General features: G+C 32.7%; 1 protein-coding gene across 27 annotated transcripts in view; it reads left to right on the plus strand.

Moving 5' to 3' along the window:
* LOC106968096 (keratinocyte proline-rich protein-like) overlaps window positions 1–16,752 on the plus strand; it is a 177,101-nt gene that overhangs the window by 140,727 nt on the left and 19,622 nt on the right. For 11 of the 27 annotated variants that reach the window (XM_053204016.1, XM_053204040.1, XM_053204032.1 and 8 more), the window contains 2 exons: window positions 5,603–5,691; window positions 8,296–8,390. The gene's annotated coding sequence lies outside the window, so the exon portion shown is untranslated. Of the gene's footprint in view, window positions 1–5,602; window positions 5,692–8,282; window positions 8,391–9,186; window positions 9,272–16,752 lie in introns of all 27 variants that reach the window. The other 16 variants (XM_053204064.1, XM_053204058.1, XM_053204061.1 and 13 more) reach the window with 4 other exon arrangements.

The following is a 16,752-nucleotide window of genomic DNA, read 5'->3' on the forward strand; positions in this document are numbered from 1 at the left end:
CAAAGAACTGAAATCAAGATCTCAAGATCAAGATCTTAACACATCCATGCTTATTCCAGCAATATTCACAATAGCAGTATGTGGAATAAAACCTAAATGTCCATGGATGGATGGGTAGATAAAGAAAATGTGATACACACACACACACACACACACACACACACACACACACACACTGGAATATTATTTAGTCTTTAAAAAGAAGGAACTCTTGCAATATGTAACAACATGAATATTATGTTAAGCAAAATAATCCAGGCACAGTCGCACAAGTACTGCATGATTCCACTTATATGAATTATCTAAAATAGTGGAACTCACATAGTAGAGAGTAGAATGGTGGCTTCCAGGAACTGGGGATAGGGAGCAATAAGGAGTTATTATTCAATGGCTATAAAGTGTCAGTTATGTAAGATAAGTAAGTTCTAACAATCTGCTTTACAACATCCAATAGTTAACAGTATTGTATTTCACATTTACAAATCTGTTACTGTAGGTTCGTGCCAAGTGTTCTTGCCACAATTTTTTAAAAGAATATATATGTATATACACATAATTTTAAAATCTGTAAGTTGCTTAAAAATACTGAAACTGTGTTTTCTTTTTGTTTTGAAAAAATAAGTTCCATTATTAGAAGTTATTGGTCATTTAGTTAAAATTAACATTATAGCAGAATGAGGGATTTTTTTTAAACTAGAAAGCTGAAATAGTTACTGAATTTGAATTACTGAAACTAGGAAATATGAACTTATGAAAATTTGAGAATCCTTCAAAACGTGAATATATGTTTCAGAGTTTTTCATGAAGCCAGCACATGTTGCCTGTGTATATTCATGATCTGTGTAAGTAGTAGCAAATATTTAGCATTTATATGCCACCTGACAGAGCAAACACCACAAAGACATTTATTTGTTAATCATAAAGAAAATAGGCATTAAGAATAATTTAGAGCATGTTATTTATGTCCCCACCAGGCTAATCTTTACCTTACAATAGAGGAATGAAAGAAAAAATGCTCACAGGAAAGCAGTCTTTATTTTTCAGAGGTTAGAGAAATTGGACTTTTACTTACAATAAACACAGAACATGTTAAGAATTTTCTCCCCTATGTAATCTTGGGAAATAGTTTTCCATGCATAGTGGAAGCTTGAAAGAAGACACAAAGAGAGGGGAGGAAGAGGAAGGGAGGGAGGGTGGGAAGAAAGTAAGAAGGGAGAGAGAGGCAGAGAGGAAGAGAGAACGTGAGAGAGAGGGAGGCAGCAAGCACATAGACACATCCGTATGTAACTTTACATGCTGCAAATGAGTTGGCTGCAAGGTTACAAGGTAGGTAGGGTCTAACACCTGTGCCTTAGTTGCTTTCATGAATGACAACTCCAGATATACACACAGTCACAAGTCGAGAAGTAGAGTGAGTGTATCAGACTTTTGACATCTCCATATAAAATATTTAGATATGACACAAATTGTCTCCTATTTTTCAGTGTTTCAACTTAAGATAGATTCCATATGAAAAAAAAGTATACTCCTTCATGGTGTATCTTATAAATTGATTTTTCAGTTCATCAGTGTAATAATATCTCACTAGCAAAAAAAATCAATTTTACCAGATCCCGTCTATTTCTGCCTTTTTCATTCATAGCTGAGATTTAGCTGTCCGGGTGAAAGGGAAGAGTTACTATTTGAATAAGTGATGTTGCCCATTTAAACATAGAGCAGTCAAGTGTTAATTTTTACATATTCATGATTGCCAGTATTTTGATTAATTCTCATGACATCAACTGGCGTCATGCTTGAATTAAGATTTCACGATCTTATGAGTTATTCATATATGTTATTCACATAGACCTAGGCATTATCAATATTTTCCCTACAAAGAAATACTATATATATATATATATATATATATATACACACACACACACACACATATATATATATATATATATATATATATATATATATATATGAAGGATAAAATACCTTAGGAGTATATTGATCAGTTTGTAAGTAAAAATAACATTAAAGTTAATTTTTATTGAATTGGCAAAATGATTTACATATATCAAGAATTCTTGGAATATTAATTTTTACCAAACCCTAGGGAAAAAATCACCAGTATCAAATTTCATCTAGAAGCAACTAAATCTTAATGTTGCTTATGAAATAGAAATAAAATTCCTTTTAAGTGTTGTAAGTTTTCTTCATCTCTGAAAATATTAAATTTATGACAACATGGATGGACCTTGAGGGTATCATGCTAAATGAACTAAGTCAGACAGGGAAAGGAAAATATATGATTTTACTTATATGTGTAATCTAAAAAATTAAAGCAAAAAAACCCAGACAAAACAGCCACAAACTCATAAATACGGAGAACAAACCGATGGTTGCCAGAGGGAAGGGGCATGAGAAGATGGACAAAATAGAGGAAGGGGATAAAAGGGTAAAACTGCCAGGTGTAAAATAAAAATAAAAAGACATGGGGTACAATGTACAGTATAGAGAATATAGTTAATAATATGTAACAACTTTGTAAGGTTGACAGATGGTAGCTGGATTTATCCTGGTGATCACTTCTCAATGTATATAAATGTTGAATCACTATGTTGTACACCTGAAACTCACATAATATTGTATGCCAAATACACTTCAATAAAGAATGAATGAATGAATAAATGAATGAATGAATATTAAAAATAATGTTTTAGGTAGATTATTCCAAGGCAAGCATTAAGTTCAGAAATGGCTTTTCAGGGGCACCTGGGTGGCTCAGTCGGTTAAGTGTCCAGACTCTTGATTTCCACCCACGTCATGATATCACTCTCACAGTTCATGAGATAGAGCTGACAAAACAGAGCCTGCTTAGGATTCTCCCCCTCTCTCCCTCTCAAAATAAATTAATAAACTTAAAAAAAATAAATGGCTGTTCACTTGTATTGCTCTATTTTTTTATTTTGTTTTTAAGTTTATTTTGAAAGAGAGAGAGAGCAAGTGCGAGCAGAGGGAGGGGCAGAGAGAGACAGGAAGAGAGAGAGAGAACCCCAAGCAGGCTCCATGCTGTCAGCACAGAGCCCAACTTGGGTCTCCATCTCATGAACCATGAGATCATGACCTGAGCCACAATCAAGAGTCCCATGCTCAACCAACTGAGCCACCCAGGTGCCCCACGTGTTGCTTTTTTTAAAGCCTGCCCTGACATTGCTAATGTTTTGTCTTGGGCAAATTGCTTAACCTATCTGTATCCATTTTCTACCCATAAAATGGGGGAAAATGTCTATCACACAGGGTGCTTGTGAGAATTAAATAAGACATTCCATTCAAACTAAGCACTGTGTGTGGGGCCCAGAGAAAATGCTCCGTTTTCGATATAATAATAATAATAATAATAATAATAATAATGTCATTAAAATTGAGGTAGCCTCTGTTTAAAAATAAATTAGTAAATTTTATGACTATGGCATTTGAAATGTTTACTTACAACCAGTTTGGGAGTGTGGGTTTTAAGAATTTTGACAATTATGTTTGTGGGAGAACATATTTCTGAGTTCTTTCTTCCCTACAAACTTAGATGTGGAACTTCAGTTGTTTGCATATTATTTGAACTACCATTTATACAAGTTTCTAAGATAATATCTCTAAAATTACCTTTAGAAGCCTCCTATCTGTTTCCTTGGCTTGTATTCTACAAGTGTAGATGAGATAAGTATAGCATTGCGTGCTAAAATATTCTGCAAAAGTCAGCATGGGTTTAAACAGTTTCATTGGTTCAGTTATCAATGGAGTTATCTGTATTCATGTATCATTTACAGCAAACATCCAAGCAGCTTCATAATAAAATTCTTAGTTGGAAACAGTAACTAACATAAAATAAAATCAAAACATATATCTTCTCTTTATGGATACCTTTATTTCATACTTCAGGATTCTGTTTTTTGGCTGAACTTTCTGATATTTATGCTGGGTGTACAATTAGTGAACTTGGCATTGACACATGTTTAGAGGTCAAAACCATGCAAGAATATAGTCTCTTGCTTTGTCTGAGATTGCCCAAGACCTTCTGTGATAAGTAGCACGTAAATCGTCTGCTATATTTTACATAAAGAAAAAAAAAAGCTTCATTATAGGCTTCTATTAGATTAAATATTTTTCAATGACAGGAGTGTGTGCAACCTAGTATTATAACCTAAATAAATTCTAAATATTAGGCCTTTAAATACTTTTTTTGTTTTAGGTTACTTTATTTCATTGAAATTTAAAATTTTTTTAAAACTATGACCTCAAATATTATTAATTGTGCAATTCATATCATAAAGAAATAATAAATAACACCTAAGATTTGGACTGTTTGCATTTTTATTAACTTTGATCTAAAAAAAATTCAGTTGAAATTAACTCAGTGTATTTCAACATATTCTCTAAAGTATTTTTATTCTGTTATTTCATAAATGCTACTTTGTGAAGTTCTAGGACATTGTTATGATTATAATATCCCAGAGTAAATTATTTTAGATAGCACAAAATTTAAGTCAGCAACTTCCTGTCAGTTAACACAGTAGTAGCTTTTAGTACCCTAATTTATCCTTTTTCCTCTTAAGAAATAGGTGTCCCTCAAATATCTACATCTATCTTTCTGTGTCCATATGGTTTTGAACAAGTGGTGAAAGTATTCACTATTTGCTGTGTACCCACACTTGTATAGTTCAGCTGGAGTACCATCTGGTATGGTACTCTTCCCATTTTCCTCATTTTGATTGCTTTCTCAATCTGGAAAATGGTAGCTCGATTGTCCATCGGGTCTCTATATGGCTGCTGGATCATTCTAGGTAGTATCTATCCATCAGCAATATTTGATGGGTTATTTAAAGTTCATCCAGGGTGTTCACAAGTTAATACATTTTGTCAGAAATATCAGAAATTTTCTTTGGAGAAATATCATAATCTTAGATTTTAGGAAGAAAATCTTTTGGATTGGTTAGAGGAAAGAAACAAGAAAACACATCCATATTTTCTGAGAAGCAGATGGCTACTCTTATAGTGTTAGTTATCCAAAATTGTTTCTATTTTTACCCTTCTATACTGTCTAAGATGACATTTTAGAGGAAACAGCATCCTTACATGCAGATCATCTTTGTTGCTTGAAGGACAACTATTGAAATAAGAAAGCATATGAGATTAAATGTCTGTAGAACGATGAGGCAGCCCAAAAGAGCTATAAAGATCTGGCCATGAAAATGGAATCATATCCTAATGATAGATGCCATGAAGATGTGATAGAAGGCAAGAGTGTAAAGATGTGAAGAAATTGTGGTGTATATCCTCGTGTGAATATAAACTTTCCTGAAGGAGATCATAGTTTAGCAACCCCCTTTCTTCCCTCCTACCAAAATAAGCCAAATCTTTAATAAATTTTGGAGCACCAAAAATGTATAGTTTCTTAATTTATCATTCAGCATTCTCCATTTCTCCATGGCTTTGTAAGTAGGACGGAGTAAAAAGATTGTTTTCTCCTCTATTTCTCATCTTATGGTTTGCTAATTTTATTTTTATCTCTTTTGCCTTTCTCTTTTCTCATTCATTCATTTATCCTTTCCTTTCACAGTTATGGAGTACCTACCATAGATTCAGGAGTGATAACAAGTAATTTGGAGAGGACTGCTGTGTATTCACGGAGCTCTTTGGAGAAAGAAGGTATGTGAATAATTACAATAAAATGTGATCGGCACCAGGAAGTTTTCATAAAGAAATATGAAACCACAGAAAGCCCCCTAACTCTGCCAAGTGGATTCCAGATTAATACATGTTTCCCTGAATCACTATCTGCACACAAATATCTGCTTTATTTTACCTTTCACTTTTATTTTACCAAGATTTAATGAGATATATTCAATGACATCATTTGTTGTATACACAAGTAGAAATATTTCTAGCTGGCTTAAAACCTCAACAACCTAACAACCTAACTGAAATTGGAACATAATTTTCAATTTACCTTATCTGTGTAATATGTATAAAATGCTTTTGAATTATTTATTCACTCTTTCTTAAAAAAATATTTTTAATGTTTTATTTATTTTTGAGAGACAGAAAGACAGAGTGCAAGCAGGGGAGGGGCACAAAGAGAGGGAGGCACAGAATGCGAATCAGGCTCCAGGCTCTGAACTGTCAGCACAGAGCCCCACACGGAGCTCGAACTCACAAACCACGAGACCATGACCTGAACCAAAGTCAAACACTTAACTTACTGAGCCACCCAGGTGCCCCTCCCTCTTTCTTAAAATTATTCCTTCTTATGTAAAAATGGAAAAGATGTTCATGATTCTTACCTGGTCATTCATTCTTTGGATAAGCTTTTATTTTGTAACCCTTAACATGAAACCAGAATTTAGCTTTCACTTTAAAGAAAGCTTTAATCTCCATATTAGATTATTGCATGTCTTATTTTATGACCTTACTGAAAAATTCTTGATAACTCCAAATTTTGCAAAATGCTCGCTCTAGAATCTACCTTCTCCAAAGTGGATTAGAATTCTGTTACTTTTATCTCAGAGGAGATGTGTTAGCTCCATATTAAACTCTAATTTTTTAAAAATTGATTGAAAAATGACATGTAATTGATATCAGATTAGAGTTGTACTTAAATGAGAATTAGAATTGTCAGAAATAATGTGAAGACTGAATGATGACTATTCCAAGTACTGTACTAGGCTAAAGCTTTATAAAACATACTAGCTTTATTTATAATAAAACTAAAAGTTTAAAAGTTTTATTCAAAATCAGGTAGCATTATCATCTGACTAAAAATGTACAGTTTGTATGGGGCACCTGGATAGCTCAGTCAGTAAAGCCCCTGACTCTTGATTTTGGCCCAAGTCATGATCTCGCAGTTCATGGAATCAATCCCCACACTGGGCTCTGCACTGACAGTGTAGAGTCTGCTTGGGATTCTCTCTCCCCCTCTCTCTCTGCCCCCTACTTCTCACTCATGTGTGCACTCTCTCAAAAGTAAAAAAAGAAAAAAAAAGATTAAAAAATGTATATTTTGTGAACTTATTCAATTTTATATTCAATTGTTATCACTTTATATCAGTCAATTAAGAACATTTGGACCTAGGGGCACCTGGGTGGCTCAGTCAGTTAAGCAGCTGATTCTTGATTTTGGTTCAGGTCATGATCTCACAGTTTGTGGGTTCAGGTCCCCCATTGGGCTCTGCACTAACAGTGTGGAGCCTGCTTGGGATTCTCTCTCTGCCCCTTCCCAGCTCTCTCTCTCTCTCTCTCTCTCTCTCTCTCAAAATAAATAAACTTAAAAAAAAAAGAGGGGTGCCTGGGTGGCTCAGTTGGTTAAGCGTCTGACTTCAGCTCAGGTCATGATCTTGCAGTTTGTGGGTTTGAGCCCTATGTGGTGCTCTTTGCTGACAGCTCAGAACCTGGAGCCTGCTTTGGATTCTGTGTCTCCTGTCTCTCTGCCCCTCCCCTGCTCACACTCTGTGTCTCTCTGTCTCTCAATAATAAATAAACATTGAAGAAAATTAAAAAAAAAAACATTTGGGCCTAAAAAAATTTCAAAGTAGTCATAAAAAAGGCAAATCCTTACATTTTTTACACAAAATGAATATAATAGATTTTTCCCTTACTTTTCATTAATTTGCTCTGGTGTTATATAGATATGCCATTATTATTATGAATTTGTATGTAAAATTCATTTAAATTAATTTTCATAAAATCATCTCTAATAATTTTATAAGATATTATTTAATTCATTTCTTGGTGGTGCAATGTAAATATTTCAAAGCAAAATAAAATGCTCTCTAACTAGCACCTATGTATAATATAAGATGACAGAATACTTATTCAATTAATCTTTGGACACTCCATGTAATTTTTTCTGAAATGATAAGTTCACATGAAAATATTTTTAGATGTTTTTAACAAACAATTTTTAGTTTTTTCTGTCTTCCTCTATTTTGGTGTATATTCTGGGAATCAAATGCATTCATTGTGAATAAGGAGACATAAATAAGAAGCCATTATTACTATAAAGACAAAAATTATCAAGATAAATTATATTCTATAAAAACACATTAATCTTTCTCATAGACTGTTATAAACAGAAGATCCAAGCACAGATCATTGCTCTGAGATATTAATTTCCTAAAAAGATAATATCTAGTAAAGAATAATATTTTAAGTATTAACTACTTCACCCATTTTCATTCTTAAAGCTGTTTCTTAGAAGTAATTTCTTTATTTTCCCAAATTACTACAACTTTTCAAAAAAGCTTATCTCTTCAGACAATCTTTGTGCAGGAGAGCTGAGATTTCCGGAGAATCATACTAATTAGTGAAACTGAAGGACAAATTGGAGAATGTATTTCTAAAATATTTTGGTATGTATTGATGTCTATGCACTTAACAGTGCCTTTGCTTAGAACACTTCATCAAGCCTTGGTTTCACTTTTGTCTTTCAGGATCTCAGTAATTGCCCCATTTCACCTTGTCTAGATTGGCCTCCATCAATTAATCTCTATCTCCTCAATGTGTTAATTTCCTCTGTGAAAGTTTTCACAATTTGTGATTATTTTTTCTCTCTATTGATTTAATTGTTTATTGGTCTCTCATATCAAGCATGGAAGCTTCATGTAGGCATCAAACTTTGCATTTTAGCAATATAGGTTCAGCAACTTGCATAGTGGCTGACACACAGTAGGAGTTCAGTAAATACACATTGAATGTATTAATGAGTGAAATCAAACTTAACACTTTTTTTTTTTGGCAAAATTTCTACTAGCTCAAAATCACCTTAAGTGACATGTTTTAGTGTGTGCAAAAATCAGATATTCCAAGAAGTCGCTCACAAATTATGTGAAGGAATTATTTATTATTACTTCTAGTATAAAACTTGTAGAATTATGACAATATTTATGCAATAGCAATAGGGAAACATAGAGTAATAACTGCTGAAAGAAATGATAATTCTTTTCACTTTGCCATCATTTACATTTTTGTCAACTTTAGAAAAGGAGAAAATGGTGAGAAAAATCTGTAAAGAGTTTACACACAAAAGAATATTTCAACGAAGGAAAATATGTCAGCTTACTATACCATATTTTGTTCTTTCAAAATATTACAAAATTGACATAGGACATAATGTTTGATGTTCTAAGAAAAATACAATATGTTTAGGAAACTGTATATGTGATATGGATGCATCACTATGAGAACTACATAAGGAACGGCTAACATTTCAAAAGCACAGATTTTCAAAATGGTATGTATATGTGTCTAAAATTGCTGGTGTACTATAATTAATTTTTATTCTATTTTAAAGGGTCATTCACTTATCTTTTACAGACAATTTTCACAGCTTATCATGAATCCTTAGAGCTGCTATGGTTAGGCCAATATATTTACATGAATAGTATGTAAATGCATTTAAGTATTTAAGTATAGTGTTCTTGATATAGCCTAAGGTGTCTCATATGAATATATCCAACATTTTGCTTTTTGAGGGAGATAAATGTATTTTTATGCTTCATCACACATACTATAAATATCCTTTATGCTTGTACTGTATTCCCACCTTGCTTCACATCATTCATTTAATTTTTTTATATATGCAGCATAATAAATGCATGATGCTAAATTCAAACTTTCTAAGAGTCTGACCCACGTTAAGTCAATTTCATATCTTTCTCCATGCTTCACTGATCTGGTCAGAATATGTTCTTCTTTGTATATCAACAAGGATTCTATTCTGTGATTGAAGCTATAAAATCAGATCAGAACCTGGGAAATACCAGAGAAATATTGTTCAATGGTATTGTAACTGTGAACAATTTTTTTTTCAATTTTCTTTCTCCAAAAAAAAAAAAAAGAACCTTCTTTGAAATTACTTAAAAATCACAGAAGGCTAAAGCTAGTTCTACCACCTAATTTTACAGATGAGGGAAATGACACACAAGTACTGATTTAAGGTCACATTTCAGCTAGTGGCAGAAACAAGGATAGCACCCAATTCTACCAGTGCCCAAACCGATGTTCTCAGGCCTCGCTCATCTTTGCTGGTTGTTTTAGGAAGGCATAGAAATGGTGGTGTAGTGGAAAGAAGTGAATGAGGGCTGTAACAGAAAGTAGGCTCTCGTACTTAATAGCTGTGTGACTTTGGCTGTGGGACAATCCCTGTGAAACTCAGTTATCTTATTTATAATATGTCAACAGTAATAACTGACACATAAGATCATTTTCAGAAATGAATGAAATGAGGTAATAGATACTGCATACAGTGCCTTGCTACATGGTAGGCATTCAAATGCAAAGTACACATTACTATTATGACTATTTGTCACCAGCATTATTTGGAGAATCATTACTATAAGCGTGAGTGATCATACAGCATTCTACAGTAGGACATGATCACTTGGTGGGAAGAGCTCACCTGACATTGGAAGAATCCAGCATGGGTTTGGCAGACTGTGGCTGCACCTTCGGTTTAGAAGTAATTAGTACTACTCAACCAAGGTAATCTGGAAATTGGCTCTCAGACCACATTTGCAATTTTATGTGGAGAGAAATGATTCAATATTCAGTAATGGTTAGGTACTTTAAATGTTCAACCCTGAGGTCTTTGTGTAAATAGGATTGTTGTCGAAATGGAATAGAAGTTTTGTGTGCAAAATGACAGTGGGAGCAGCCCGTTAATCAGATTTACACAGAAAAGGAGGGGATGGTGCCCTCATGTGAATGCCAATGAGAAGATGTGTTGAATGTGGAAATCAGTTATTTTTAATGTTAAAATAAATATTAGCAGTAATAACTAGACATAGAGTTGTCCTTCCTGCCTGTATGTTTCATAATGCAGAAAAGAATCCAATGTTTGTTTGTCATGTTATGTTTGAACAATATTTATCACTTCAAAAATTCACTAAAATAGCTTGTAAATTAAATAAGTTTCATAAGATTATACAGTGATTGAATAAAGAATGGAAAAATTAGGGATAAGCTGCATGTGAGGAAGAAGTATTTTGGAATAATGGCCACTTTTGTAATAATAAAGGTGATGATAATAAAAAATACTTCACAGGTCAAACCATATGTGTGTTGATCTGGATGTGATTCATGACTTTGCATAATTTTGTTATTACTGTCAGCAGGACTTTTACTGGAGAAAATACTATCCTTGTAAGAGTGTTAAGTTGCGGTATCTCTAGAGCTCAGTTTCCCGCATTTAAAATAAGAGGAGTTGCACCAAATGACCACTTAAGTCTCTTCTAACACTAAGCCCGGAAAACAATTCTATTATCGATATGACAGTCTTTCTTCGTATACCTGGACCCAGAATCTATCAGGACTGGATGAAGCTTGAGGGCAAACAGTTCACCCTGTGAGGTTCAATTATAGATCAGATCACATCAGGAGTATTAGAGGATGTAGGAGTGAACCCAGAGATACTGTTTCTATAATCACTGCCTATTTTGTTCCTGACCCTTCCGGACAGTATAAACCTATACTTCAAGAGGAAATCCCAAATTCAAGGCCAGAAGCACATGCGCAGTTTTCCAGAATTGGGAAGTCAGTTGCAGTGTGCTAACCCACTTCCTTGGTGGCTACGGTATAAGTCACAAAATCAGCCTCTTTTTTTTTTAATGCTCACATACCTTGACATGCATAGCTAATTACATCACAATTTATCCTCTATCTGTGGATTGTCTGGAAAATGGCTAAACGTATTCAATGGTCTTCAAATCTCAGGCTTTCAAATTCACAAAATTTTAAAGAGAATCCATTCCAAATTTCCTTTGTTTAACCTATTCCAGAAATCAAAGTGCCTTTAGGTATAAATGACAAGATAATAGAATTCTAAGTCTTCTCTGCAGTGAATATTACACTTTCATTTTGCACAGTGGAGCTTAAAATGCCTCACTTTATGCTGATGGTGGGCACTTTTGCGTTTTTCATCCTCTTACAGTTAAAACATATGACGAAGTGGCCACTTGCAAAAAGAGATGAAGAGAATAAGTGAGCATGAAATTGACAGAAACTGAGACCATATTAAATACTAAGTTTGTGTACTTCCATCTACCTCTATTTGTAGATAAAACTTTTAATTTGCTATACCAAGAAATTCACATGGAAAGATTACTTTTTTGGTTAAAATTAGATATCTTGGAGAAAAATATAATAATCACAGTGAAGACAGGGTGGAAATACAATAATCCTCATAAATAAATGTAAATAAAATATGTAGATATGTATAACGTAGCCATGTATAACATTTAATGATACATAAATAGTTCTGAAAAATACATGCTACAAAAGGAACTTAAATGTTAAAGTTTAATGCATTTTTCTAAAATAATTCATTTACGTAGCAATACGGGTCTGGCCACAGTAAGCAAATTATGTATATTGCAAGATAAAAATAAAACAAAGAAAAATGCCTTTTCTGAATATAAACTTTATTACTTAAATTAGTGTAATTTTGTATTATAATAAATGTGAAAAGCGAAATTGGTATAAATACCCTTCCTACTAAAATATGGAGAGAAATCAAAATGAAGCTAATTCTTTTAAAACAAATTTCTGTAAACAGATTGTTACCATAAGTGAAGTGTTCTTTCTGCTGATAAACAACATGTAAAGTTAAAGAGAAGAACATAAAAGCAGTAATCACCATGTACCAAATATCATTTCAGGAAATCATTTTAGAATCTTCTAAGTCAAACTGGATTTTTAGCTCTTGATTAAAAATAACTGGTAGCTCCCTTGACACACTAGGACTAGTTTTCAAGTCAACCAATATAATTAACACATAAATATTATTTAAAAGGTTATCTTACATTTTAAATGTTTCTAAATAAATTCAACTAAGGTATATGAAATGTCTGTGAAATACATGGGATTTCTTTATGAAGACTAAGAAACAGAGATAAACTAGGATAAAAGTTAACAGAACTTCAAATTTCATCTAAAGTTTCTTATAAGAAAAATAGATCATAATTTAAAAAGTATATAAATGTAGCTCTTTGTATTTTAGAATTGTTTCTACATTAGGTTGAGATGCTGAATCACCCTGAAGACCGGACAGCCTATAAGTAGTTATGTTTTCCTAAGAGACAGAAAATCACCATGTGATGGTTTTTTGTCATGGCCTCACTTTGATTTGTAACACTTAATCCCCATTAATTTAGCTATTAAAAATATTTTCTAATTTTTTAAAGTTTATTTATTTATTTATTTTGAGAGAGAGAGAGAAAAAGAGAGAGAGCGGGGTAGGGGAAGAGAGAGGGAGAGAGAGGAACTGAAGGAGGCTCTGTGTTGACAGCAAAGAACCTGATGTGGGGCTGAAACTCATGAACCCTGAGATCATGACATGAGCTGAAGTCAGACACTTAACTGACTAAGCCACCCAGGTGCTCCAAAAAATATTTTCAATTGTATTTGTAGATTTTTTAAAGCATTACAAATAGCATTAGTAGAAGATAAGGATTAGAATTATTTGAATACTTTTGGAAGTAACTTGCAATTAGTTTTCCTGTTTTATTAGCATTTTATGGAAATCTTTGAGCTAAAATGTCAGCCCCTTAGTTTCATGAATCATTACAAAAACGTCAGGGAGTATCATTTATAATGTACAACAATCTATTTTGATCCAAGAAAGTAGACCTTGTTTCAGTATGGCATTTTTGGATGCTGTTTTCATATAATTTGAAGTGAGTGCTAAAATTATAATCTTACCTGATACTTACTAGTGAGGTAGTCATGGCATTAAAGGAGGTTATACATCAAAAAGAAAGAACAGAAAGGAAGGGTAATCGAGATACTTTGATTTAACAAACATTAGACTTAATATTTCCTATTTTAGCATGCTAATTTTAATACTTGGACTTAATACCTGACTAAAGTGTGCTTTCACTTTTATTACCTTAGTATCTTTCTCCAATTATCTTTTCCTCTATTGGCTAACTTTTCAAATTTTCTTTTTTTAAAAAAAATTGTTAAAATGTTTACTTATTTTTTTGAGAGAGAAAGAGCACGGTAAAGGCAGAGAGATGGGGAGAGAGAGATCCCAAGCAGGCTCCATGTTGTCAGCTCAGAGCCTGACACAAGGCTTGAATCCTTGAACCATGAGATCATGACCTGAGCCAAAATTAAGAGTCAGACATTTAACTGACAGAGCCACCAGGCGTCCCAAGTTTTCTTTTTTAAAGTATAATGTGTGATATATAAATATTACTTTAAAATTTTGGTAGGAAAAACAATAATCAGAATTCAGGAAGACTGTGAACTCCTATGACAGAAACCAATATATAAAAATTAAAATTATTGGGGTGCCTGGGTGGCTCAGTCGGTTGAGTGTCTGGCTTTGGCTCAGGTCACAAGCTCACGGTTTGTGAGTTTGAGCCCTGCGTCGGGCTTTGTGCTGACAGCTAGGGGCCTGGAGCCTGTTTCGGGTTCTGTGTCTGCCTCTCTCTATGCTCCTCCCTTGCTAGTGCTCTGTCTCTCTGTCTCTCTGTCTCTCTGTCTCTCTGTCTCTCTCTCTCTCTCTCAAAAATAAATAAAACATTAAACAAAATTTAAAATTAAAATTATTTTAAAGATAGTCTTAATAATTACTTTGTAAGTGTATAGTTATCATATCATTATAATCACAACAGTTTCCTATTATAAATTAAAATCCTAACAATAGTTCCTAATGCAATCCATTATTTATTTTTGAATTTATTTTTAATGTATAACAAATAAACTAAATATTTAGCTTTTTTAAATGTGAAATTTCACTATCAGCTTTAAAACTTACATTATTTAAAAATTAGAGTTCAAAAACTATAAAATAACACATTCTTAGGTGAATAATTGTTTACAATTTCCTTCATAGATCTGCTTTTATAAGCATATTGGAAAACTTTCTAAGTAGCATAAGGTAGCAGTCAACAAATAAAAAGGTCAAGAGATGTGACTAAATCAATTTTGCAAAACACTTCAAAAACATTCTAAAAGAGAGATGTTAAACCATTAATGTTTCATTGTTGAGAATGAATAAGTTCGCATCTGATAACTTTTCCAGCTACCAGCACACTAATGTATATTAAATTAATGATGAGATTATCAGCAATATAGGCCCACAATAAGCCAAATGAGATATCGGTAAAAAATAAATATATATACTCATTTGAGAAAGATTATAACGGTCTCTGTAATATTAACAACTTTTTTTCAAACTGACTTTTCCTTTACAAATGGTTTAAAGTAACATTTGTTAGATAAAAAAGAACACGTGGGCATGCCTGTTTGGCTCAGTCAGTAGAACATGTGACTCTTGATCTCAGAGTCATGAGCTTAAGCCTCACATTGGGTGGAGAGTTTACTTTAAAAAAAAAAAAAGAATATGTGAAACATCAACAATATAACAATGAACACCTAGGAATCTGCCATACAACATAAGAACTAGGACCAATGATAAACTGAAACATTTAATTTCAGAGAAAAACAAGCTGTTTTGATATTTCTGAATTTTAAGTATCTTCTCTGCCAAAATAGAAGCCACTTGGTCCTTACTTTGCATCCCTGTTGCAGTCAAAACTCTTTTGTTTGAAGTTTGAAGTACTAACCATTAAATTAGTGTCTATTTTATTTAATAACTAAATCCATCAAACAACAGGCCTATTAAAATGATTTCATTTTCCTTTCTGGTTAATCTGAAGTGCTTAATCTTAAAAAGTGAACTGTCAAAATAATGGACTTTTTTTTTTTCCTCCACAAGAATAACGTGGATTTCTTACATATCTCTTGTCAATCATTTTATCTAAACAGGATGTGCATAAAATGGTCCACCTCTTAACTTAAGCATTTATGTCTGGACAGTGTTGCTTATCTCTATTGTGGATTAAAAGAAAAAAAAAAGATCATATCCTAAAATGGACTTACAGTTCTAGTTTATAGTCAGAATATATTTTTAGAGAGGGAAAATTCTATTACTCTGTAAAGTAATGGAACAGCTATAACAAGATAATATTTGAGAAAACAGAATCTTACAAAATTCATTAATGCGTTAAAGCTATAAAGGAAAATACTACCTAATTTATTATTTAATGATACACCTATTTTCCATAAAAAATTTTTAATACTCAGGCCATCACCTTCTCTTTTTACATATTAATAAATGTATTTTTACTAAGAAATAATATTAATACTTCACTATATATTATATATTATATATTATAATGTATGTGACTAAACTTATACTCTGATATAAGCAAGTATATAAACAAGTGTCTCATTAATAGAAAGAAGGCTTCAGACTGAGAAAAATCCTGGTTATATTGTCAATCAGTTACTTTAACATTAAATCGAAGGTGGTTAAGATTATTTTGTGTTAAATACAAAAGTCAGTTTTTATGGATCAGAGGACTATTCTAGGCTTTACAGTTTAGAGTGGTATAGTTTAATACTCGTCTTTTTAAATTTGAAATTAAATCATATACAAGAAACAATTTGCTGCATGTGAGAGCTGCATTTTAAACATTTTAGCTTTTGAATTTCTAGTGTTTCCATGAAAGCTTGAACAGAAAGCTATGGTCTAGCAAACTAAAATCTGTGGTCTACAGCTCTATGAAACAGTCTCCACCTGGAATAAGGAGAACTGATATAATCTAATTGTTTAACCAATAACATTCATTTTTACCATTATATAATAACCTAAGGAGCAAATTTTTATCAAGTGTAGTTCTAATACACAGATTTAGGAAATTT

Source organism: Acinonyx jubatus, chromosome C1 (assembly GCF_027475565.1).
Source record: "Acinonyx jubatus isolate Ajub_Pintada_27869175 chromosome C1, VMU_Ajub_asm_v1.0, whole genome shotgun sequence".
In the NCBI taxonomy this organism is placed as follows: domain Eukaryota; kingdom Metazoa; phylum Chordata; class Mammalia; order Carnivora; family Felidae; genus Acinonyx; species Acinonyx jubatus.